This window comes from Salvelinus sp. IW2-2015, linkage group LG17 (assembly GCF_002910315.2).
Source record: "Salvelinus sp. IW2-2015 linkage group LG17, ASM291031v2, whole genome shotgun sequence".
Classification (NCBI taxonomy): domain Eukaryota; kingdom Metazoa; phylum Chordata; class Actinopteri; order Salmoniformes; family Salmonidae; genus Salvelinus; species Salvelinus sp. IW2-2015.
In genome coordinates this window covers 18,501,216-18,526,953 of record NC_036857.1, presented here as the reverse complement: position 1 = coordinate 18,526,953, position 25,738 = coordinate 18,501,216, and the positions used below count along the sequence as shown (strand labels likewise).

Here is a 25,738-nt window from a genome sequence, read left to right as displayed (position 1 = left end):
GTGGTGTATTTTGTCATGTTCTATGTTTTGTGTGGACCACGGGAAGAATATCTGCTGCTTCTTCAATAGCTAATGGGGATCCAAATAAAATCATAGAAATGATAAATCATATGCGGTGTGTTACTGGTGCTGCATGTGGCTTGCCTCTCTCACACAGACTCCGATGTGACCTCCATGTTAAAGATGCAGTGTGTATAAATTTGCTTAAGTATGAGGCCCCAGTTTTGTGGCCGGTGCTGTAATTGATATGCCACAAGCAATAAATCAGTGTTGGCGCTGTGGCTCAGGGGCCATTATCCGAGGAGGCAGGTTGAGCCGAGCCCAGCCGTCCGTCCGTCCGTCCACAACATAACCTGCCTCAGTCTTCCTCTGGTAACCACTCTGCTCTGCTCTCTGCAGCCAAACCCATTGATTAATTTATTCTGCCTTGCATTCCCTCTGCCATGGACAGCCCTGTGAGTTCAGGTGCATTTCTGACTGACTGGCTGGCTGGCTGACTGAATAACTGACTGACTGGCTGACTGGCTAAGAGCAGCCATCATCAACATCCTACGTCTCTCAGGGATGGAATAGGAATTGTTTTGCCATAAAGAGTAACGACCACTCAGTTCCTATGCTGTTTTCTCCTTTTCCATCCCTCTTCCACTCAACTTCTCTCTCTTCCGTCCTTTCTTCTATCTCTGTCTCTCATCCAGACCCTCTTGTTTCTCTTAAAACATCTTAATAGTAACATTGCTGTCGTTAATCTAATTCATATTCTAGCTAGCTGATCTCTTTGCAAGACATGAAACAGTTGCTTTTCACTCAATGTTTTCCACTTGTTTTTTGTCCCAGTTCAGTTAAAGCACTGACATATTCAGATTCAATCACGGTTCAGGGACAATGTCAAATTAGTTTAAGTGTGGCATTCTGATTGTTTATTTTTTGTCACAGTGACAGAACGTTGTCATAGTTGTGCACCTGATAGATTGACCTGTGATATATATAATATCATTTTGATGTCTCCATTTACAGAGAAATATCTCAGACTAGTGCACTCGAACCATTGCCTCTGTGTGTTGAGTCACAGATCTGTGATTATAATGGGTACGCATTCATGCTTGTGTCTGTGAATATGAGTGTATGCGTGTGTGATCTGAAGCCTTTCATTGCGCTAATTTACATCAGTGAGTGTGGCATGGCGTGGTGAATGAGTTGAGAGTTGAGACCATGGTGGGTTTTGTGACTCAAACACCAACGGCAGCCATCACACAGTGTGCCCATTGTCTTGATGGGCTGGAGAACAGTGGGTTCATATAGCAGATCATGATGGCTGATGTAAGACAGGGACTGGGAGTTGAAAGCAGTCATTAACTGTCTGTCTGGGCCTCGAGTGTGAGAGAGAGGCTGAAGGATGAAAGAGAGGGTTGAGAGAGAGAGGGAACGTAACAGTGTCTCCTAAAGCAGCCCCTTAAGGTCTGAGTGGTGCGTTCAACCTCTTTGTTTTGTTCTTCATAGCTAAGTTACTGGAATTAATGTAGGTAATTAACAGGTCAATTATGGTAATCTTTGGTAACTTTGGTCATTTATACTTGAATAACTTTAAAAATATATATTCATTTATTATATCTGTGTTCATATTGTGCATGAGTTTCTAGTGGATAGATCATATGGTTCAAGAGAAAATAGTTAATGAAAAAAGCAAAAAATCAGCAATGGCATTATTTCTATCAAATCGGCAACTCTTCCAACTATAGTATTCACTTTTTTCACAACTGCCACCGGTTGGGCACCAAAACATTTACAACAAAGACATATTGACATAGTAAAATAAATAAAAGGGTAACAAAAAATATATAAGGATATTTAATGCGGGAAACCTCATATTAAACACCAAATAATTTTCTTTAAGTTGATGGTTTATATTTAAGATMATGTTTTACAGTTTTGTCATTCTATTTTATATTGTAAAATCATTATATTTTATTATTTTATATATTTTACATCCGATAAGGCTACAGAGGGCCAGAGATAATTACAGACACCTGTGAAAATCTGAAGTACCGAAAAAGGCCACTAGTCATGTGATAAAATAAAAAAAAAACATGAAAGTTACCAAAATTCTGATAGTTTACTGGAAAACTTCAAGTTACCAGTAATATACCCTCCCTTTGCAACCCTAGTTCTTCATTTCCAATGTAATATTTAATTTCTCATCCTGATCCTTTTTATAGTGTTAGCTTCATCTATTACACAGTAGTGCAATAGAAAAAAAGAACGTGTATTTACATTTAAGTCATTTAGCAGACGCMCTTATCCAGAGCAACTTACAAATTGGAAAGTTCATACATATTCATCCTGGTCCCCCCGTGGGGAATGAACCCACAACCCTGGCGTTGCAAGCGCCATGCTCTACCAACTGAGCCACACGGGACCACGTGTATTCTTTGTATTCTTACAAAGTCTGCCCCCTCTATATTCAGGCCATACTGACAGCACTGGGAGTTCTCTATGTTTGAGTATAAAGGCACTTTACCTTTACCTAAGTCATTCTTTATTGTGATTGGGTGAACTTTCCTATCCCAGTACCCAGTAGTGGATGTCTTTCTAGTCAATCACCACCTTCCGGAGACACCTGAAACCCCACCTCTTTAAGGAATACCTAGGATAGGATAAAGTAATCCTTCTCACCCCCCCCCCCCCCCTTAAACGATTTAGATGCACTATTGTAAAGTGGCCGTTCCACTGGATGTCATAAGGTGAATGCACCAATTTGTAAGTCGCTCTGGATAAGAGCGTCTGCTAAATGACTTAAATGTTAAATGTAGCTGTATCTTGCAATTGCTGTGTCCGCCTGCTCCAGTGCTGTAGGTGATGGTGATGATGCAGTCAGTGTGTGTAGAATATAAATGATGACACAACATGGTCTGTCAAATTAAATCAAAGTTTATTGGTCACGTGCACACGGTACAGTGAAATGCTTAATGCTTAATGTAGCCTAATGCTCTGTGTTGAGTTAGTGATAGCTCTGACTGGCAGCCTGACATGCTCATTAAATGTTGTATAGGATTCCCCTTAAAGCCCTACTGTAATTAATGAATGTTTATGTATTATGACTAGTTTTTGCCCTCACCGCTCTGTGTGGCTGGCAGAGCTTTTAAAACCCTAGCCAATCGATATGGAGAGAGCGTTCCCTGGTTCTGTCTCCTAATGTGTTTTTTCCCTTCTGTTCGCAGGGCTGGCGGCCGAGGCTCTGGGGACGATGTTATAGACGACAGAGCAGAGACACAGAGCCCAGAGGACGCCAGGCCAGAGCTACACCACCATCCCCTCCCTTCCTTCCTTCAGCCTGGTGTAGGACAGCCACAGCTTCAGTAGAGGAAGAACAACACACACACACTCAGGAACCTCTCCTCACCTACCAGAGCCCAACATGATCTGCCACCCCACCCCAGCCCTGGGAGGCCCTCTCCTACCCTTCCTCCTCCTGTTGTCGGGGGTGTTAGCCACCATTCCCAGTGACCTCAGGACATTTTCCCCTCCAGAGGGGGGGCTCACACACCTGGTGGTCCACAACAAGACAGGTGAGGTGTACCTGGGAGCCGTCAACTGGATCTTCAAGCTGTCCAGCAACCTGACCAAGCTCCGCAACCACGTGACAGGCCCTGTGGTGGACAATGAGAAGTGTTACCCCCCTCCTGGCGTCCAGTCCTGCCCCCATGAACTGGCCCAGACCAGTAACGTCAACAAGCTGCTGCTGCTGGACTACGGTCAGAACCGCCTGATCGCCTGCGGCAGCACCTCCCAAGGCATCTGCCAGTTCCTTCGGTTGGACGACCTGTTCAAGCTGGGTGAGCCGCACCACCGTAAGGAGCACTACCTGTCCAGCGTGGCCGAGGCTGGCACCATGTCTGGGGTAGTCATCGGTGGAGACGCGGCCGGGGGCGGGGGAGGGGCTGGCAAGCTGTTTGTGGGCACACCCATTGACGGCAAGTCAGAGTACTTCCCCACGCTCTCCAGCCGTAAGCTGATGGCCAACGAGGAGAACGCCGACATGTTCAGCTTCGTCTATCAGGACGAGTTTGTCTCCTCGCAGCTCAAGATCCCCTCGGACACGCTCTCCAAGTTCCCCGCCTTCGACATCTACTACATCTACGGCTTCAGCAGCGAACAGTTTGTCTACTARCTGACCCTGCAGCTGGATACCCAGCTCACCTCGCCCGACGCCAGCGGGGAGCAGTTCTTCACCTCTAAGATCGTCCGTCTCTGCGTGGACGACCCCAAGTTCTACTCCTACGTGGAGTTCCCCATCGGCTGCACCAAGGACGGGGTGGAGTACCGTCTGGTGCAGGACGCCTACCTCAGCCGACCCGGGACCAAGCTGGCGCGCTCGCTGGGCATCTCAGAGCAGGAGGAGGTGCTGTTCACGGTGTTCGCCCAGGGCCAGAAGAACCGGGCCAAGCCCCCCAAGGAATCAGCCCTGTGCCTGTTCACCCTGCGCCGCATCAAGGAGAAGATCAAGGAGCGTATCCAGTCCTGCTACAGAGGAGAGGGGAAACTGTCATTGCCCTGGCTGCTCAACAAGGAACTAGCCTGCATCAACTCAGTAAGTCCAACMTTCACTGTGTGTGAATGAATGATAGTTATTGTGATGATGAAGTGGATGTATTTAGGTAAAGCACCTCTTTCTGGGTGATGCTTCCGTTTCTATCTTCCTAAATCCAGTGTGTGTGAGAGAGAGAGGCTCCTTCTGGTCTGTCCCTGGGGACTGGAGCATATGTGCTGCAGTTAGGGAGGTGGAGGGTAGGGAGTAGAGAGTAGAGAGAGCAGACATTCAGTCCTCCTGAGAGCTGCCGTCTGTGGGGGCCTACCCATCCCAGCTAGATCTCAATTAGACACACTCACTGACTCACACGTCCACAACATTGGAGTTAGAACTCTATCCAAATAACTCAAGTCAATCAACTGAGTCACAGCGGAAGCAGCTAACCTCATAGGCCATTTCAGATCGCAGACATATCTGTGGAGATGTCTGTCTTTTTTCTTCCTCTGACCCTCCCTCTATCCGCCCTTTCCTCCCCCTCTCTCTCCTCTCCCAGCATCCCACTCTATCCTCTCTCTCCTCCTGTCTCTTTATGGATGCGAATGCAGCCCTCTCCCCTGTCCACCTTAGCTGTGTGTTGCCACATCATTAGGCCGGTGTGTGGGATGTGCGGGCCGTCACTCTGTTTGCTGGGAGTCTTCCCGCTCTTCTGGCTCTAATTGATTTATATAGTCCTGAGGCTGTCGTCTGTGGCCTAGCATGTCACCCCTGTCCTCACGGGACTCCTGGCCTGGAGGCTGCAGGCTGGGGTTGGAGCCGGGGCTGGGGCAGAGGGAAGGTCGGCACAGGGAGGGGGAGTGTGAGCATGCATGTTTGATGCCCTAATCACCCAGGCTAGGCATAAAGGCAGCGGGGCATCCTCTCTTCCTCTCACAGGCCAGGGGAAATAAACCGAACACAGGAATCTCCTGAGGGCTCCCGTGGCTTGAACATTGAACATGGGTCACTTTGATAATGTTTACATATAGAACACATCATTATATGTACAGTATAAATACAGTATACATTATTTTTCCAGTCTATGACATTGCTCGTTCTGATATTTCTTCATATTTCTTATATGTCTATTTTTTATTGCTAGGTATTACTGCACTGTTAGAAACATAAGCATTCGCTGCATCTGCGATAACATCTGCAAATTTGTGTACGCAACCAATACAATTTAATTTAATTTTGATTTGATTTGGTAGTGTCAGTCTGCCATTTCTCATGTTGCAATCCTATATAGTGTCCCTAATATGTGTTCCTCTGCTAGGGCCAGGCTAGCAATGCACAACGACAGATAGATGTGAGGTTAAATGATTGGTGTGAGATAGAAGTATTTTTCTAAACCAGGGTTTAACAGTGCCTTGAAGKAGCTCTCGTSTCCCTGMMCCTGGCTCTGTGTCGTGGACATGGGTGGGGTGTTCTCTCTCTGTATGTTTCTTTTTCTCTCCCCTCCACCCCCTCTCTCCCTCCCCCTCTCTTCCTCCCTCTCTCTCTCTAGCCTACCACGGCCGTGGAGAGGAGAAGAGAGTGGAGTAGTGGGGGCGTCTTCTCTCTGTGATTGGTGCTTGGCAGACAGTGAGCAGACAGCTCTCTAGCTTGTATTAATGGTAATAACCGTGGCTATTCTAATGGCAGGCTGGGGGCAATCTACTGAGGTAACGACGGCAGCATGCCTGACTGGCGCAGATGAAAGGATTACGCTCCCTCCCTTTCTCCCTCCCTCCGACGAGGCTCCTCCATCGACACACACACTGCCGACGTCCCTTCGTCCAGCTCGTACARTATRCACCTGGACTGCGTCTGAAATGGCACCCTATTTCCTATGATGTCCATAAGTAGTGGTCAAAAGTAGTGCACTATGTAAGGAATAGGTTGCAATTTAAGAGGTAGCCCTGTCCTCACCTTCTGTTATTCAATTGTGCTCGATAACAATCCCCCTCAAATCAGAAGCCCCTCGGCCTCACTAACACCACATACAAGCAATTCATGTCACCTCTCCGAAACCACAGTGGCTTAAAGCACGCACAGGATGCGCCAACACAGCTCTGGAATATCTATTGGAACAAATGCAATAGAAACAGGGACAGATGGAGAGAGGGAGACAGGGAGAGAGGGAGGGAGAGGGAGCGAGGGGGCAGGAGAGAGATGCACACAGAGGCGTATGACAGACAGACAGACAGGCAGGCAGGCAGAGTAAGGCTGGTCAGACTGTACACTTGATGTCTCTCTTCTGCCCACCATGACTGAGTCACTATATAAGACTATGCATGATATGTAAATGAGATACAGTACATGATTGTCCTTTATTACCATCTGCTCTGGTGCTTGTGATCGATCAAGGGCATGTCATGGGGATATAAGGATGATTTTATACAGCCAGACAGCCTCTCCAGATCGTTAGAATGACCTTGGACTGTATTGCTGTATTGATGATCAGAGCTCAGAGATGATTTTACACAAAGACATTTACACCCATAATGAGGGTCTTGACCACRATTTGAACTATCTGTCATGGATTCCGACATGTTTTGTCACTTTCAGTTGGAACATATTGCTGATAGATTCATGATGAAGTCAGCTGAGAGAAGCTGCAGTTCAAACACACACAGTTTCAGCCTGCAGATCAGTACACTGACAGACAGATGACTAGAGTGGTAGGTTGCTGCCTGCTTGTCATSCGCTGTAATGACAGCCGTAATATTGTCTCTACTAATGACAGCTTGATATGGGCATCATGGCCGCCGCCATCTTGAAGGGAGCTATTCCAAAATGGCCCCAAGGGGCCGGCTGCTGATTTTATTAGATCACTCAAACTCCTCCTCCTTTCCAGTTTACGGCCAGTCCATTGTACTGAAGTACTTAAAGTCCGAAAGTTACGGGTCACCTTTCTTGCCAGCTGCGGGCTCATTTGCAAAGCTGTGTATTGTGTCCATAAAGACAACAGTTTTAGCATTGCTAATGAGCCTTTCAGCATGTCCTCAAAATACATAAAATAGCAAAATAGCAGCGGCAATGAACTAACCAGAGCCACCACCAGTAAAGCCTTTGGTGGTGTGTGGAGCTGTGTCACGTCTTCTAGGGCTGTGAAGGAGAAGCATTGGGATGCATAACAGCATTCCTTTGCTCTGTGTATAAACAAGACTCCCACCAAATGTGTGTTCATTGTCTGGGCCACTGAGGTATAGTAAGAACTGGAAACTGCGTTCAATATGTCTGCCCGTTGTTTTCAAGGTAATCTACTCACGTTCGCACACGCCGATTCATGAACCGTCTATATCCGGGTTGCATCCGGTTTATACGGACCAACATCTCATGCGCACCAGCACTTAGTGCGCACAGGGAGCAGCGTGTGCAGTGACGACGCCATCACGTCATCAGAAAACATGGCAGACATTGGATGAATATAAAATGTTGATATCTTCGGCTGTGAGTGATGGAGAAAGAATCTGCCCCAGCGACAAATTATTTGAATAATTGAATGGATGTTTCAATTTCTCTATGTGGCCGTCTATAGAAACTGTCTTTCTGGGCCAGGTGTCAGTTAAACTGCAGTACCGAAGCAAAACTGTAGGAGCAGTCGAAACCGTACTTCTAGACCGAAACCCTGGCCCCTTGGTCTGGGCCAGGGAGAACATTTGAGGGAAAATAGCCTCCAATAACAAACAGAGAAGGGATGAGAGAATGCCCTGGTCCATTCCTCTCTCCTCACACTGAGTGCATCATTCTGTTTATTATTATGTATCAACGCTGATCACTTTGGTCGGGGATTGCAGGTCGGATGACTTGTTATTCTCTTTGACACTGTCTGATGGTTCAAAGACTTTCCTCTGTGCCAAAGCTGCTCCATTGTTTTCAGGTCTATTGTCTGGCTCTAAACCTCATCATGGTTGGTATTTCTCCAGTGCATCCCACATCCCCCATGGCATGGATAGTGTTAGAACGTTTCAAGACCATATGCTCACCGGTTATACAGCGCCTTCAGAAAGCATTCACACCCCTTGACTTTTTCAAAATTGTGTTGTTACAGCCTGAATTTAAAATGGATTTAATTGAGTTTTTTTTGTCACTGGCCTACACATAATACCCCATATTGTCAAAGAGGAAATATGTTTTTCAACATTTTTACAAATTAATAAAAAATGAAAAGCTGAAATATCTTGAGTCTATAAATATTCAACCACTTTGTTATGTCAAGCCTAACTAAGTTCAGGAGTAAAAATGTGTTTAACAAGTCACAAAATAAGTTGCATAGACTCATTATGTGTGCAAAAATAGTGTTTAACATGATTTCTGAATGACTACCTCATCTCTGTACCCCACACATACAATTATCTGTAAGGTCCCTCAGTTYAGCAGTGAATTTCAAACATCGATTCAACCACAAAGACCAGGGAGGTTTTCCAATGTCTCTCAAAGATGGGCACCTACTGGTAGATGGGGGGAAAGAAGAGCAGACATTCAATATCCCTTTGAGCATGGTGAAGTTATTAATTACACTTTTCATGGTGTATCAATACACCRAGTCATTACAAAGATACAGGCGTCCATCCTAACTCTGGTCAGGGATTTCACCATGAGGCCAATGGTGAKTTTAAACCAGTTACTGAGTTTATTGGCTGTGATAGGAACAAACTGAGGATCAAACTGATCAACAACATTTTAGTTACTCCACAATACTAACCTAACTGACAGAGTGAAAAGAKGGAAGCCTGTACAGAATACAAATATTCCAAAACATGCATGCTTGTTTGCAACAAGGCACTAAAGTAATACTGCAAAAAATGTGTCAAAACAATTAACTTTGTTCTGAATACAAGGTGTTATGTTTGGGGCAAATCCAATACAACACATCACTGATTACCACTCTTCATGTTTTCAAGCATGGTGGTGCATCATGTTATGGGTATGCTTGTCATCGGCAAGGACTAGGGAGTTTTTCAGGATAAAAAATAAACGAATAGAGCAAAGCACAGGCAAAATCCTAGAYGACAGCCTGGTTCAGTCTGCTTTCCACCAGACACTGGGAGATGAATTCAACTTTCATCAGGACAATAACCTAAAACACAAGGCCAAATCTACTCTGGAGTTGCTTACCAAGAAGACAGTGAATGTTCCTGAGTGGCAGTTTTGAATMAAATCTGCTAGAGAATATYTGGCAAGACTTGAAAATGGTTGTCTAGCAATGATCAACAACCAATTTGACAGAGCTTGAWGAATGCTGAAAATAATAATGAGCAAATATTGTACAATCCAGGTGTGCAAAACTCTTAGATACTCACCCAGAAAYACTCACAGCTGTAATCGCTGCCAAASGTGATTCTAACATGTGTTTACTCAGRGGTGTGAATACCTATGTAAATTACATATTTCTGTATTTCATTTTCAATACGTTTGCAAACATTTCTAAACAGCATGTTTTCACTTTGTCATTATGTGTAGATGGGTGAAAAAATAATTATTTATTCCATTTAGAATTCAGGCTGTAACACAACTAAATGTGGAATGAATCAAGTGGTATGTATACTTTCTGAAGGCTCTGTATGTTCTCAGTTCAAGCGCCCCTGTCTTTAGCATGCCAGCCAACCATAACCCCCGCCCCAGTGCCAGGGTTAGGCAGCCTTACCATGGCATCCAAGGAAAGGCCAACCATAACCCCCACCCCAGTGCCAGGGTTAGGCAGCCTTACCATGGCATCCAAGGAAAGGCCAACCATAACCCCCACCCCAGTGCCAYGGTTAGGCAGCCTTACCATGGCATCCAAGGAAAGGCCAACCATGAGGGTGTCTTGGGAAGCTCTCTCCCTCCCAGTCCCAGACCATCCGATTATACAGACACAAAGATAAATCAGGCCCTCAGGAGAGGATAAATCTGTATGCAACGACACGTTGCTCCTCTGCTACAGGGCTGCTGTGCTAACTGGGAGAGATAAGAGTGCTAGCATCACTCATCCCAGTAAATCAAATCAAATTGTATTATCACATGCTTRGTAAACAGGTGTAGACTTACAGTGAAATGCTTCCTTCCCAACAATGCAGAGATTTTTTTTTAAATAATAGAAAAATAATAACACCAAGAATAAATACACAATGAGTAACGATAACTTGGCTATATACACAAGTTAATAGTACCGGCGGCCCGCCCATTATGGCGTTAGGGGTGTGATTGGTAAAAAAWAAAAAAAAGAGTACAAAACTTGTGATTGGTCAAAAAAAATCTTATATATATATATATTATATKATTCATGGACTATGTTTTAAATGCTTATAAAAGTGTGGTACATTTTCCTGTTTCAAAAATATGTTGTTCAAAACGAGCTGTACAGTTACCTACTACTCTGCCCCTCAGTGACTGCCAGCAGCAGCAGCAGCTCGCCACCGTGGGTGCGTAGGCCATTCGAACATWGCTTGGATTGTTTTGCCAGCTAGTGTTTTGCCAGGGGAAACTGCAGCATAGATTCTAACAGCACAAAGTAAATGGACCGTCCTGGGGTGCTCAAATGTGCATTCAGGCAGAACTTCTGGGTCTGCTCCTGTCTCCCTCCCCCAATGAATCTCTCATTCCAGAAGTCCTACTTCCGCACATGAGACTAGATCTGCTCTATCAGGTACAGATGGCGCTAAAGCAAAAAGCTAATTGTAATGAACTTATAAACAATCATAACAGTCACGGAAGACTGAGACCTGATAAACCGGTCAACTACATCCAACGAGTGGGACAGCGGGATACACTAGCTAGAACCTTCGAAAAAAATTAAGCATGGCCAATTTTGTTTCCCCCCCATGTTGTTCACCAGGTTCTACTGTTGACAGGGTGACATGTTGTGTGGACTAAACATATAAAACCAGGTGTATCACAAAGCATGATCAAAATAATTAGCCAGATATAGTAATTTTGATATAGTTTTTGGGTCAGATTTTTGGGTCAAATCTAACTTTAGGCCTCTCGGGTGGCGCAGTGGTCTAAGGCACTGCATCGCAGTGCTAGCTGTGCCACCAGAGACTCTGGTTTGAGCCCAGGCTCTGTCGCAGCCGGCCGCGACCGGGAGGTCCATGGGGCGACGCACAATTGGCCTAGCGTCGTCCGGGTTAGGGAGGGTTTGGCCGGTAGGGATATCCTTGTCTCATCTCGCACTAGCGACTCCTGTGGCGGGCCGGGCGCAGTGCGCGCTGACCAGGTCGCTAGGTGTACGGTGTTTCCTCCGACACATTGGTGCGGCTGGCTTCCGGGTTGGATGCGCGCTGTGTTAAGAAGCAGTGCGGCTTGGTTGGGTTGTGTTTCGGAGGACGCATGACTCTCGACCTTCGTCTCTCCTGAGCCCGTACGGGAGTTGTAGCGATGAGACAAGACAGTAACTACTAACAATTGGATACCACGAAATTGGGGAGAAAAAAGTGGATAAAAAATAAAAATAAAATAAAATCTAACTTTGATAAGCAGGTAGCTTGCTAGCTAGTTAGCTTCCATGCCAATTTCATGTCTTTCTAAACTAATATCTGACTAACTTGGAAATATGAAGTTATTTCAGAGGGAAAGTTAACTGCTTTGTGACATTATGTTAGCTAATTATCCCTCGTTAGATAATGTGTTTTCACTTATTGCGTCTGCATGATGGTTTAGAAGCCCTTTCTTCTTTAAGGTTGCTGCCCCTATTATCCCCAGTTAGATAATGTGTTTTGAGCTTGCTAGCTAGTTAGCTTCCATGCCAATTTCATGTCTTTCTAAACTAATATCTGACTAACTTGGAAATATGAAGTTATTTCAGAGGGAAAGTTAACTGCTTTGTGACATTATGTTAGCTAATTATCCCTCGTTAGATAATGTGTTTTCACTTATTGCGTCTGCATGATGGTTTAGAAGCCCTTTCTTCTTTAAGGTTGCTGCCCCTATCATCGCCAAGCCTTTCTCTGACCTTTTTAACTTCTCTCCTTTCTGGGGAGGTTCCCATTGCTTGGAAGGCGGCCACGGTGTGTCCTTTATTTAAATGGGAGATCAAGCTGATCCTAACTGTTATAGGCCAATTTCTATCTTTAGCCCTGTTTATCAAAAGTTTTGGAAAAACTTATCAATAATCAAATGACTGGCTTTCTTGATGCCTATAGTATTCTCTCTGGTATGCAATCTGGTTTCCGCACAGGTTATGGATGTGTCACTGCAACCTTAAAGGTCCTAAATGATGTCACCATTGCCCTTGATTCTAAGCAATGTTGTGCTGCTATTTTTATTGACTTGGCCAAAGCTTTTGATACGGTAGACCATTCCATTCTTGTGGGACAACTAAGGAGTATWGGTGTCTCTGAGGGGTCTTTGGCCTGGTTTGCTAACTACCGCTCTCAAAGAGTGCAGTGTATAAAGTCAGAACATCTGCTGCCTAAGCCACTTCCTGTCACCAAGGGAGTACCCCGAGGCTCGATCCTAGGCCCCACGCTCTTCTCAATTTACATCAACAACATAGCTCAAGCAGTATGAAGCTCTCTCATCCATTTATATGCTGATGAWACAGGCTTATACTCAGCTGGCCCCTCCCRGGATTTTGTGTTAAACGCTCTACAACAAATCTTTCTTAGTGTCCAATAAGTTTTCTCCGCCCTTAACCTTGTTCTGAACACCTCCAAAACAAAGATCATGTGGTTTGGTAAGAAGAATGCCCCTCTCCCCACAGGTGTTATTACTACCTCTGAGGGTTTAGAGCTTGAGGTAGTCGCCTCATACAAGTACTTGGGAGTATGGCTAGAAGGTACACTGTCCTTCTCTCAGCACATATCAAAGCTGCAGGCTAAGGTTAAATCTAGACTCGTAATTTCTCCCCTTTCACCCACAGCTGCCAAACTAACCCTGATTCAGATGACCATCCTACCCATGCTAGATTACGGAGACATAATTTATAGATCGGCAGGTAAGGGTGCTCTCGAGCGGATAGATGTTCTTTACCATTCGGCCATCAGATTTTCCACCAATGCTRCTTATAGGACACATCACTGCACTCTATACTCCTCTGTAAACGGGTCATCTCTGTATACCCGTCGCAAGACCCACTGGTTGATGCTTATTTATAAGACCCTCTTAGGCCTCACTCCCCCCCCCTATCTGAGATATCTACTTCAGCCCTCATCCGCCACATACAACACRCGTTCTGCCAGTCACATTCTGTTAAAGATCCCCAAAGCACACACATCCCTGGGTCGCTCCTCTTTTCAGTTCGCTGCAGCTAGCGACTGGAACGAGCTGCAAAAAACACAACTTTTATCTCCATCTCTTAATTCAAAGACTCAATCATGGACACTCTTACTGACAGTTGTGGCTGCTTCGTGTGATGTATTGTTGTTTCTACCTTCTTTCCCTTTGTCTGTGACCAATAATGTTTGTACCATGTTATTTGCTGCTACCATGTTGTGCTGCTGCCATGTTGTTGTCATGTTGTGTTGTTACCATTCTGTGTTTTCATGTGTTACTACCATGCTATGTTGCCATGCCATGTTGCCATTCTATGTTGTAGGTCTCTCTTTATGTAGTGTTGTGGTGTCTCTCTTGTCGTGATGTGTTTTGTCCTATATTTTAATTTGATTTCTTTTTTTAATCCTAGCCCCCGTCCCCACAAGAGGACTTTTGCCTTCTGGTATGCCGTCATTGTAAATAAGAATTTGTTCTTAACTGACTTGCCTGACTTGCCCACCTAATGTGGTGTCTACTAGTAACCACAGCCACAAAGTCAAAATAGCTATATCGTAAAAATTCATGAAAACAAAAATTTGCTTTTTGGTCTTCATATAAGCTTAGGGTTAGGCTTAAGGTTAGCAGTGCGGTTAATGTTAGGGTTAAGGTTATGTATAAAATCACATTTTAAGAAGTTAGGGTTAAGGTTATGTATAAAATCACATTTTAAGAAGGGAAATTGTAGAAAGTAAGGTTATGTATAAAATCACATTRTAAGAAGGGACATTGTAGAAAGTCTTWATGACTTTGTAGCTGTGGTAACTAGTGACGATCGTTCTCTGGTGCACTCGTTTGTTCGTGAGCTGGCTGCTTGTTCTAAATAGTATAATCTAATCTGTTCTAAACAGTGGCGGCATGTGCAGCAGTGGTCATTTGGTGTTTGACATTCAAAGGTGAAATAGGTGTTTATGCTGTTATTAAAATGCACACATCGCGTTATATATCTTCTCAAAGAAACTACCGGTAGTTTGAAAACTTGACATCATATTTCTGTCATGCTGCTTTGTTGACAACTTCAACCACCTCGTTCCCCGGGTATTCATCCAACCGCTGGTTCCGAGTCCGATGTTCAGGGGTACGAGGTAATTGAGGTAGATCTGTACATACTGTATAGGGAGGGATAACGTGACAAGACAACAGGATCGATAATAAAGTAGCAGCAGCGTATGTGATGAGTCAAAAGAGTTTGTGAAAAGGGTCAATGCAGATAGTCCGGTTGCATCGGTACTARTTGCCGTGCGGTAGCAGAGAGAACAGTCTATGACTTGGGTGGCTGGGGTCTTTGACCATTTTTAGGGCGTTCCTCTAACACCGCCTGGTATAGAGGTCATGGATGGCAGGAAGTTCAGCCCCAGTGATGTACTGGGCCGTATGCACTACCCTCTGTAGCGCCTTGCAGGCAGATGCCAAGCGGTTGCCATACCAAGCAGTGATGCAGTCAGTCAAGATGCTCTCAATAGTGCAGCTGTAGAACTTTTTGAGGATCTGAGGGCCCATGACAAAATATTTTCCGTTTCCTGAGGGGGAAGAGGCGTTGTTGTGCCTTATTCATGACTGCGTAGGTGTGTGGACTAGGTCTGGGCGATATATCGAATTTATTCAGTTAATTCAAATGGATGTTTTTGTGACAAGCGGTTTCAACTTGCTATTTGCATTTGAGGTTTGGTCCAACAGAATGGGTCATATGGACACTGAAACACATTGAGACATTATTTTACTGTAATAGAGGAGAAGTACCTTTTCTAACCTTTTTATGTCTCAACTACTCAAATTGTGCACAGAGCAGACACCACCAAAACGGGAGTATTGATTCTGGAAAATGTATGCTCAGTGTGCGGTACCACATACCACTAGCAGCATTTTAGTAAAAAAACAACATTAAACTAGCTGTCTAGTCTGTGTTTTATAAATGTGCAATAAGCATACAACACAATTATATAAGAAATTGGCAACTCGTTGTCATTCTGAGAAATAAGGTAGACCACTTGATTTCAACATGTGAACAAAGTGGACAGGCCAACATGCTGTTCAAACAGTTGGAGACAGACAGAAGGGTGTGTWKWTAACAATTCAACTGTTCTGCCTTGTTAGTTAGCAAATAGATCCAAGTTGGGCTTTGGCTAAACTTGAAATATAAAGATTAGCTGGCTAATCACTAGCACGTGGACTTGTGCTTGAGAGATTGTTTATGAAACCTGTGTTAATTTTCTACAATGCCTGCTACAAGAAGTTAGTTATTATTAGTAAATGTGCGTTATGCATGGTTCTAGTTAAATTGGTAACAAAAAGGTCKTTTTAATAGGCAGACTTGAACGCCAGATCAGTGATTATTGAAAAAAAGCAGGTTAAACTATTTGGATAAAATGATGAAATAATTAGTGGGTGGCCCGTCAGAGAGTCTAGGAGGGAGGTGTTCAGTCCCAGGGTCCTGAGCTTAGTGATGAGCTTGGAGGGCACTATGGTGTTGAACGCTGAGCTATAGTCAATGAACAGCCTTCTCACGTAGGTGTTCCTCTTGTCCAGATGGGACAGGGCAGTGTGGAGTGCAATAGATATCGCGTCATCTGTTGGGGCAGTATATGAATTGGAGTGGATCCAGGGTGTCTGGGATGATGGTGTTGATGTGAGCCATGACCAGGCTTTTAAAGCATTTCATGGCAACAGATGTGAGTGCTACAGTGCGATAGTCATTTAGACAGGTTACATTCTTCTGCACAGAGACTATGGTGGTTGGCTTGAAACATGTAGGTATTACAGACTGGGTCAAGGAGAGGTTGAACATGTCAATGAAGACACTTGCCAGCTGGTCAGCACATGTTCTGAGTACGCGTCCTGATAATCGTTAATTGTGAATGTTAACCTGTTTAATGGTCTTACTCACATCGGCTACGGAGAGCGGGATCACATAATCGTCCATAACAGCTGGTGCTCTCATGCATGGTTCAGTGTTGCTTGCCTCGACGTGAGCATAGAAGGAATTTAGCTCATCTGGTAGGCTCTCATCACTGGGCAGATCGCGGCTGGGTAAAGATCCTCTCATCAGGACAAATGTTATTCAAATGAAGCCTGCTTGACTGGCAGCATGGCTGGCAGTGCTAGACATGTGTGCACTGAGATGAAACCGTGCACAATCTATCCCGCACAAGAGATGTAATTTCAAATCAATAACTCAGCTAGTTAACTGGGTCTTAGTGAAAATGACCTTCCACTCTCAACCTTTCACCGCCTGCAAAGTGTGTGTAGGTTGCAAATCTCCTAACGAGCCAAGGCTTTAAGTGCACCCAATCTAATTGTGTGTAATTATTTATTGATGTGTGTGTGTGTGGAGTGTATAGGGAGTGTGGGTGGGTGGGGTGGCTGTTATCACTTAGAGCTATGGAGCTATTTACCAGCTGTGATGGTGAGTACAGCTGTATTTGTTGTTTCCTGTGGCGCTGTGCGATGAGATGGATCCAGAAAACATTAGTCTATTTCATATAAAGCAGCAGCAAAGAGAGTCGGTGCCAGGCAATGGGCCGCTCCGAGAGGACTATTCCCTGGGACACYGCTGGGAATATACAGTCCACTAGCATCACAATCTCAGCCTCTCTCCCAATTCTTCCTGCTTCCCACAAAACGAAGCCAGTGGTGATGCTTTGGCTTTAAACTGCTGTCATCCACTTTAATGTTATTTTGTCTTGAGTGGCTGGGGCATTCTGAAGAGCTTGCGGCAGCCTCAWATGAAATTCAAAACCCATTTTGTGTAGACTTGTAGGCTGTGGCATCCATCTCCTAGGGACAGTGAAGACTGAGCCCATCTCTCCCCACATCTGGAACACATCATGTTGTTGTTTTCAAGTGGTGGATATAGACCATTATTATCCCTTATCATTTTTGTTTGCCCTTGCTTTGGATCAGCAATCAAGGAGATATTGTTAAAATGGAGAATAGATCACCACAGAAATGATATTAAGTTATTTCTGTTTTGTCGATCACATCTGTTGATCAGTTCTGATTGAGCATTATGGATTATAAATGTCAGAGATGGAGAGAAACATCTGTTGATCAGTTCTGATTGAGCATTATGGATTATAAATGTCAGAGATGGAGAGAAACATCTGTGATCAGTTCTGATTGAGCATTATGGATTATAAATGTCAGAGATGGAGAGAAACATCTGTTGATCAAGTTCTGATTGAGCATTATGGATTATAAATGTCAGAGATGGGAGAGAAACATCTGAAAAGCTAAGGTCTTAAACAACCATGTGCAGTAGGGTTGAATGGCGGGAACCCAGTTACCAAGATTGACCGGAGATTTTACCGCCCAAAACCACCCCTTTTCCCTGGATAAATAACTGCTTGAAACCGGTAAATTACAATACATTATTTATATGAACAGCATGGCGAGAATTGAACTGTTAAATTCCATGTGATGTCTAAATCTGGCTTCTCTCTGCTATCTGCCTGATGAATCAACGCTCAGGGTGGGGACAGACAGCCCATCTCAGTATGGAGAGCAGTTCACCATGCATGTAGACCTACATCGGATCTCAGGTATGGAGAGCAGTTCACCATGCATGTAGACCTACCATCTCAGTATGGAGAGCAGTTCACCATGCATGTAGACCTACCATCTCAGTATGGAGAGCAGTTCACCATGCATGTAGACCTACCATCTCATCATGGTAACTTTTTTTCTTAGCTCTTGGAGTCCTATGCAGGAAAAGCTAGACTAGAACAGCTTGCTGGACATCATTTCTTTTAGCATTTCTTATACCAATAGACCAAGCTCTTTTTTGCTGAATGTTAAATACAGCAGCCAATAGAACTCACGGGTAGTTTGAAAGAAGAGCAAACGCTCAATGGCAGAGGTTATAACAGTTATTTATTCACACCCATAACCATTTAATCTTTGTGAAGAGAAGTGAGTAAGCTACTTATTTCATTAAACTGTTGAAAGCGAGGAAGGAATGAAGCAACAATAGAGAGAGAAAGAGGAGGTCGGCTAATAACATCAGGGGAAATATTATGAAAGGTATATATGTGTCAGCCTACTAATTAGGCTCTATTATATTTCAAAATTAAAATCAAATTCGCTAGCCTATACTTGTAACTTTGTAGGCCGCATGTGCTGCACCAGAATCACATGTTCTCTTCTGCTTTATCATGGTTTGAACGATGTGCGTAATTCCAGTCCATATAATACAGTATAATACAATACAGTAATAAAGTTCACGCTCAAAAATATTAGCCCACTGGAGCTTGTTTCATTTATTTACCCAAGAGAGCATATAGCTAGCTACATGCTTTTATGTTTTTCTGTAGTGTGTAATGTGCAGTAGCCTATATCATATGTGTATTGGATAATGGCACAATCATTTGGGCTTTTCTGGTATTGGGCTTATAAAATGTCATTAATGTAGGTCTCATTAAATGTCTTTAAAGTAGGGCTCATAAAATGCATTTAATGTAGGTCTCATTAAATGTCTTTAAAGTAGGGCTCATTAAATGTCTTTAATGTAGGGCTCATTAAATGTCTTTAATGTAGGNCTTTAATGTAGGGCTCATTAAATGTCTTTAATGTAGGTCTCATTAAATGTCTTTAATGTAGGGCTCATTAAATGTCTTTAATGTAGGTCTCATTACATGTCTTTAATGTAGGTCTCATTAAATGTCTTTAATATTTGTCTCATCAGGCTCAGGTAGCATCAGGCTAGAGTTTTCATGCTGATCAAAGCTCTAATCAAATCCAGTCCTATTTATGTGTTTTATAATGCTTTAGAATGACACTTCTGGTTTTGTTGGGAAATACCGGGATTCCCAGGAGAAAAAACCCTTATGTGCAGGCCAGAGTTTCCAGTTGTAGATTCCTGGACACATGTTGGAGTCAGTTGGATATCCTCACTGGCAGCCTCACAACCCTAGCACGGCTCAAACATTCAAGTATGTTGCTTTGCTTATGGAAACAAATTGTTGTTCCTGGCTGATGTTAATGTGAAATGCAACAACTCTGTTCCAAGATGGTTATGCAAACAGTATTTGTTAAAAAAAATAATAATTTGGCCAAGCCTTCCCCAGTCTCTGCTGTGGCAGTCTCACAGTCATTATTCTCTCCAGTATAATACACAGTTTGTTATTTGGGTTTTAGAGGGAACTGACCACCATCCTCTTTGTCTCTGTTAGCATAAAGTCTCAGATTGCYTTCTAAATGGCACCCTATACCCTATAGTGCACTACTTTTGACCAGATTCCAATTACCCTGTTAAAAGGTAGTGCACTAAATAGGGAATAGGATGCCATTTAGGAAACAACCTCAGTCTTAGCTACTCTCTACATTGTAGGCAGTAGCAGTAACTCCCTGCTCTAGCAGCAAACTGTGCTGCTCTGTTAGCATGTGACTCTCAGCTCAAAAGCCTTAGCCTGAGCTAGTCTCATACATGGAGAGTAGCAGTAGCAGTGGCTCCCAGCTCTATAGCCTCAGCCTCATCTAGCCTACTCTCATGTATGGGGAGAGTAGCAGTGGCAGTGGCTCCTCTTGTCTACTAGAGGCTTCACCCTAGTCCTTCACACTGAGTGAAAAAGGGCTCTCCTGATTCCTCTTTTATCATGGCGTTGGGAGTTGGGAGTTGGCAGGCGCTGGGTGATGGGCATTATGTGATGTGCAGGACTTTCTGCTGCCATGATGAATGGAGTCTAATGAACTCCCTCTCCTCAGCGTGGAGAGAGAGACAGACAAACTGATAGTTCTTCAGAACTCATTAAGCCACGGCACTGTTTGAAAACGTCAACAGAGATTACAAGAACTATGTATGCGTGTGTATTTGCGTGTGTGACCTCCTCTGCCACCATGCAGCACTGAGAGCCCAGCTATGCTGTGTAACGGTCCCAAACTCAGTCCAGGGAGGGCTTTAGTAATTGGATTAGAGTTGGCTGGGCGGGTTTAGTTTAGATTATACTGATTGTAATCCAAAGCATTTGCTTGGCCAACATGGTTAAAAGCATCAACTAACTGTGCTGTATTACATGAAAACATGATGTTTGTTTTCAACCACATTCTCCTAGGTGTTCAACCACATTCTCCTAGAGAGACTACGGAAGGCGGTGGATGAACAACTGAGGGGAAACCAGGCTGGTTTTAGGAACAGAAGACCTTGCGTAGACCAAATTGCCACCCTTTATGAGGATTATTCCATTGACTGGAACTCTCCTGTCTGCGTCAATTTCATTGGCGTTTGATTGTATAGATTGAGAGATGATGTGGAGACTTATGGCACGTTATGAAATCCCACCCAAATTCATCAATATAATCAAGCACACCTACCAAGGAATGCAGTGTCAAGTCCTCCACGATGGAAGTCCATCGGAAAAGTTTGAAGTCCTTACCGGGATGCGACAGGGCTGCTTTCTCTCACCCTTTCTCTTCCTCCAATGCATCGCCTGGATCATGCAACAAACACCCAACAACAATCAAACCGGAATCCTGTGGAGCCTGACAGAACAGCTGGAAGACTTTTCTGATGATTTGGCACTATTAGCCCACACTCACCAGCAGATGCAGGACCAATTCCATACGCTGGAAACGACAGCAGCTACGCTCAGACTCAATATCAACCCCCCGAAAACCCAAATCATGAGGATCAACCGTAAAATCAACACACCAATAACCATGGAAACAACCAACTAGAGGCGGTAACCAGGCTCACTCACCTAGGAAGTGTGTTAACTGTGGATGGAAGGATGGATGAAGATGTCAAAGGAAGAGCAACATGTAACACCCTGAAACATTACACTTAAAACAAAACTTAAGAGCTTAAACACAAATGTAAAATGAATCCTTCTGTGCGGATGTGAAACATGGAGAACCACTATTAAAAAACTGAACAAACTACAGACATTCTGAAACTACTGCCTCAGACGCCTTCTGGGAGTCCTCTGGCCAGATACCATCAGTAACATCAAGGGAAATTACTAAACAAGAACCAATAGAAGAACCAATAGAAGATCAAGTCAAGAAGGGGAAATGGATCTGGATAGGTCACACACTCAGAAGAAACAATAATTCAATCACAATACAGGCCCCAACATGGAACCTACAAGGCTAGAACACAATGCCACAGTTCATTCTGCTGTGAATTAACCATCCTCTCTAGACATCCTGGTGTAAAGAACACATCTACCCAAGGTGGCAACCAAGCTTTAGGCAGCGTGACCTTTCATTTTTGTTTACGAGAGCCTGTTGCTAGGGTGAGGTGTGTTAGGAGCAGAATCTGTAGGGAACAGACACATGTTGCCTTCCACCGAGGCCCTGGGACACATAACAGCATAACATACCCCCAAGCCCTTACAGAAACTGTATCAAAACAACACACACKCACACATTTGTTTTACTATCCATGTGGTGACCAAACAATTGATTCCCATTCAAAATCCTATTTTCCCTAACTCCTAACCCTTAATCTAACCTTAACCCTGACCCTAAACCTAACCTTTAACCTAACCTTAACCCTGACCCTAAACCTAACTCCTAACCCTAACCTTTAACATAACTCCTAACCCTAACCTTTAACCTAACTCCTAACTCTAACCTTTAACATAACTCCTAACCCTAACCTTTAACATAACTCCTAACCCCAACCTTTAACCTAACTCCTAACCCTAACCTTTAATCTAACTCCTAACCCTAACCTTTAACCTAACTCCTAACCCTAACCTTTAACATAACTCCTAACCCTAACCTTTAATCTAACCTTAACCCTGACCCTAAACCTAACCCCTAAGCCTAAGTGTAACCCTAAACCTAACCCCTAAAGAGAGAGATTGTACCCTAGGACTAACCCGCGCTAAGCTTAGTGTACCCTGACTAACCTAACGCCTATCTAAGTGTATCCCTAAAATTTGGTACCCCTAACCTAAGTGTCATACCCGGTGATCGCTTTGTAGTGACCTAAATCCGACCCCCTAACCTAAGTGTCGCTAAAACTACTCCCTTAATTTAAGGTAAGACATCTGATATGTCAGACCCCTAAGCTCCTAGAGTGTACTGCACCTAATCGTAACCCTAAGTCCTATGAGTGTATCCTGAACCTTAAACACTAACTCTTTCTATGGAGTGAACCTAAACCTACCCCTAAGCCAAAGTGTACCTAACCTAACCCTAACCTAAGTGTAACCCTAAACTCTAACCCTAAGCCTAAGTGTAACCCTAACCTAACCCGTAAGCCTAAGTGTAATCCCTAAACCTAACCCCTAACGCTAAGTGTACCTGAACCTAACCCCTAACCCTAAGTGTATACCCTAAACCTAACCCTAACCCTAAGTGTAACCCTAAACCTAACCCCTAAGCCTAAGTGTATACCTAAATCTAACACTACCCCTAAGCTAACGTGTAACCTAAACTCTAACCCTAGCCTAAGTGTACTGAACCTAACCTAACCTAAGTGTTCACCCTAAACTTGTAACCCCTATAGCCTTTAATCGTATATCCACATGAATCGTACCCCTAACCTAAATGTAACCCTAAACCTAAACCAAGTGTCCCTATAGCCTAAGTGTAACCCTAACCCTAACCCGCCGCCTAACCCTAAGCTAAGTGTAAGTACCTAAACCTAACCCCTAAGCCTAAGGTTGGTAACCTAAACCTAACCCCTAAGCCTAAGTAGCCCTTTTTCTTGTGGGGACTGGCAATTTGTCCACACTTGTCCGAATTTAACAAAAACATGACATGACACCTTTACACTCATGAGAAAATGAGGTTTGAGACAGTAAATAATTACTCAGAATCCATTGTAAGTGTATATGTGTGTTGTCTTGTGTAGCTACAGCATTGTGTGTGTGTGTGTGTTGTGTTGTGTGTGTGTTATGTGTGTAGACTTCTATAGGTCTGTGGTCAGTGCCAGATGTCTGTGTGTAGCCCAGTGTGTCAGGCTGTGCGCGGGTCATGCGCGCGCTCATTAATAGGCCTCTGTACTGGGGAGAGGAGGGCTGGGAGGATCTGGAAGAGCTGTGGAGGGCTGGGGAATGTAGCTGTGGGTGTGTGGGGTCAGGAGAGAGGGGATCCAACATCTGTCTACAGCCTGGCCCTGCCTCGCTGCCGCACCGCGCTACAACGCTTTGACACACTGCCCGCCAATATACTAGCTGGCAGAACAGAGTAACCACACACACACACACACACACACACACACACACAGCACACACACACACACACACACACACCACACAACCAACACACACACACACACACCACATACACACACACACACACCACACACACACACACACACACACACACACACCACACACCACACACATACACACACACACTGCTTTTCTGTGTCTGGTCTGCTGGCAGTATCAGATAATGATATGTCATGGTCTGTATTAAAAGATCCATCTATGAAGAGGATACAGGTATCAAAGGCACTTCGCAGTATGTGGGAAGAGAGGGATTGGAGTGTTCAGAAATAAGCGTTTGACGGTGCGGGCCTGTAGATGTAGTTTAGGAGAGGCCAGGATAGATAGAGGAATCGAGTTGGGTTTGAAGGACACTCATCTTCCGGTCCACAAGTCTGGAGTTCTGTGTTGAAAAAACATCCTTCATGAATGTCATGCCAGATTCATCCCCTTCCCCTCCTCCACCTCTTTACTGCCAATTTTGTTGATATCCATCAGTTCTCAGGAGCTGTCACCTGTTTATTAGCTCCGCGAAGCACAGGACAGAGCACAGAGCACAGGAACAATGACTAGGGTGTTATTTTGGGCTAAAGTTCCAGGGAGAGAAGACCAGGGGAGACGGAATTGTTCTGGAGTAATAAAGGTGCGAGGCGGAGAGAGAGCGACAAGCGAGAAAGAGGAAGAGAGAGAGGGGGAAGAGAGAGAGAGATAAGAGGGAGAGACGAGAGGGCGAGAGAGAGCGAGAGAGAGAGGGGGGGAGAGGGATGGGAGGAGAGAGCTGATAAATCAGACAGGCATCTGGGAGGACGGCCTCAGAGTAACGTCGTGTGACTCACAAGGACGCCATCGAAAACTACAACGTTAGCAGCAACCGACAGGGCGGAGAGAACTCCCAAATCAGTTGTAACCACACATTTCACACACTACTATCACCGCATGCACATGCTTTCATGCAGTCACACAGAAACATGTCCTATAATCGTACGGGTCTATTAATATTAGTGTACTGTGTGGCATGTCTTTGCATCTCATGAGTCTCTCAGCTTTTGGCACTGTTAGGAAAGGCGGTTGTAAATTCCACAGCCATTTGGGATGAGGTTGTGTAACGCACCTGTGAAATGTATTCAGCCCTGCTTTACCCACACACTTTCAATCGCCCTCCCCAACTCACCCAGCATTTTGGCTGTAACAGACACTGCATGAGCTGAACTGACAGGCCCGTGGGGGAACAGACGCAGACACATTAGTGCTGTGGGGATGGGGTGGTGGGTTTGCATAGAAGAACCCTGGGTGATTTGTGGTGCTCAGTTTTAATTACTGTGTCTCTGCTCTCTTTTGCTCCTAGCTGGGAAATAGCAGGGTGAACAGCATTCACAATCCTGTCTCGCGTTTACATTAATGACTGAGTGCCATTAAGAGCCAATTGAGCCACAACGGGCCACAGCAGCGGTTACGCAGCTGTGATCCAACTGCAAAATCAAAACGGAACGTTGGCACTGGTCAGAAATGTTGCTGCTTCCAATGTTGTGTATTCCTGATTCTCAGCATTTTGGTGTATATCAGCTTTGGAAGTACATTTTCATCTACGGCTTTTTGCTACACCAAACACACAACACCACACACCCACACACAAACACACCACACACACACCCACACACACACCACACACATTACACACATACAACTCACACACACACTAACACAACTATATGACAGCACACAAACATCCAACACACACACACACACACACACGACAATCTAACTTTATCAATTTTTATACCTAGTCCCCTGCAGTAAATCCTTG

General features: G+C 44.4%; 1 pseudogene; it reads left to right on the top strand.

The window, feature by feature from the left end:
- Window positions 1-25,738, top strand: part of LOC111976433 (plexin-A1-like) — a 72,506-nt pseudogene that overhangs the window by 38,003 nt on the left and 8,765 nt on the right.